Here is a 1,607-nt window from a genome sequence, read left to right as displayed (position 1 = left end):
TCTAAATGTCTGTTCAGTAGTCCCTATAACATGACAATTTTAATTTGTGGTGCTTCTAATTAAGTGATAAAAAGCAGTTGCAAATGTTGTACAAAATAAATATCACCACTACTCATCTTTGCACCAATAAAATGTAAAAACACTGTTTTTCTACCAAATTATATGTAATATCTAATTATTATATTAATATTTCACTTGCATTGGAAAGGTTTCCGTGACCTCTCGCGAGATCTCGGCAAAAAGTCTCACGCTTTATTTCCAGAACATGATGCATGATGGGATACACTAAGCCTCGAATAGCGTTTCAGAGCGGTATTCGAGATAGTGTGGATTTAGTGTGCGTTAAGGGCACTGTGCTTTGCCGTTTTTAAGACCTGGGACAGTCTTGCGCACTTACTTCCTGTCGAGCGCACGTGCTCACAAGTGGCCAAGACCGCAAGTGTGGGTATTTGGACAAGGGGGAAGACTTGCAGAATTCAGCTCCAAACCTAATTAAAACTCACCTGCCTGTAGCTTCCTAGTAACTGTTCAGACCTTGATTAGCTTGTTCAGGTGTGTTTGATTAGGGTTGAAGCAAAACTCTGCAGGGCTGCAGCTCTCCAGGACCGACGTTCGCCACCCCTGATCTAAAGCATCACTGGCACAACCTACAGAAACTGAAAAATAACATAAAAATACACAAATGTTTAGACACTTTCTTTTAATTCATTTACTTTCACACTTACCTTTTCAAGAGTTATGCATAATCAGCAAGGCCTTTCTCCACCAGAGGTGTGTGGACAAGTGTTCCTTACGCATTGTAGGCCTATAGCAGCACAGTCAGCTGTGGTTCTATTGCCTGAAATTGCACAATTGGATCAGTGTTGCCAAACCCCTCCCTCAGAAAATCTCTAGAACCACCCTCAAAAGTCTCAATTTTTCACAAAAAGTCGCCAAATATGAAAACAAAGTAAATACAGGTAAAATTGGTAAAGGAAAGTAAATATATATATATACTTTACAAATTATGACAGTATAAAAAATATAACAAAAGATTAAGTATAACAAACAATTCTGAAGTGAAATTAGGAAATGCTTGTGATCTGCAAGCACATCAAACATGATGGAAATGATGGAAAGACACATAATGTTGGGAATTTGTTTTATGTCACCAAAGTGCATCCCTGTCCTGCTCAAATACAACAGATAAGCGATATTATGATTCTCCAAAAACAAAAACTTTATTCATACAAACTATTATATTTCAGTCAACACACTCTATTACTACAAAGTAAGTGCAAAATACTGCATCCCAGCACACATGACACGATGATGCACTGTCTCTCTCAGTATCTGGTTGACATGACTGTGCATGAATTGTGGTATAACTTTTGTGTCCGTGGTTAAAACAAGGTGTTCATTTTTTTCTCCGCCATCTTGAATGATGCTTATAATGAAATTGTGGTGTGCGTCATGGCAGACGTGGTGTACCGGTGTGTTCACTGCGCAGACTCGTTGGCATGATTGAGAGCAAACGTGAGAGGTCACGGGCCTACGGCAGGGTGTGGCCAAGTAAAAAATTTAAAATCTCCAAAAAAATCGCTAGTTTTATTTAAATATAGCTAAAA

This window comes from Sinocyclocheilus anshuiensis, unplaced genomic scaffold (genome assembly GCF_001515605.1).
Source record: "Sinocyclocheilus anshuiensis isolate Anshui unplaced genomic scaffold, SAMN03320099.WGS_v1.1 scaffold1148, whole genome shotgun sequence".
Lineage (NCBI taxonomy): Eukaryota > Metazoa > Chordata > Actinopteri > Cypriniformes > Cyprinidae > Sinocyclocheilus > Sinocyclocheilus anshuiensis.
Note: the sequence above shows the minus strand (reverse complement) of the source record.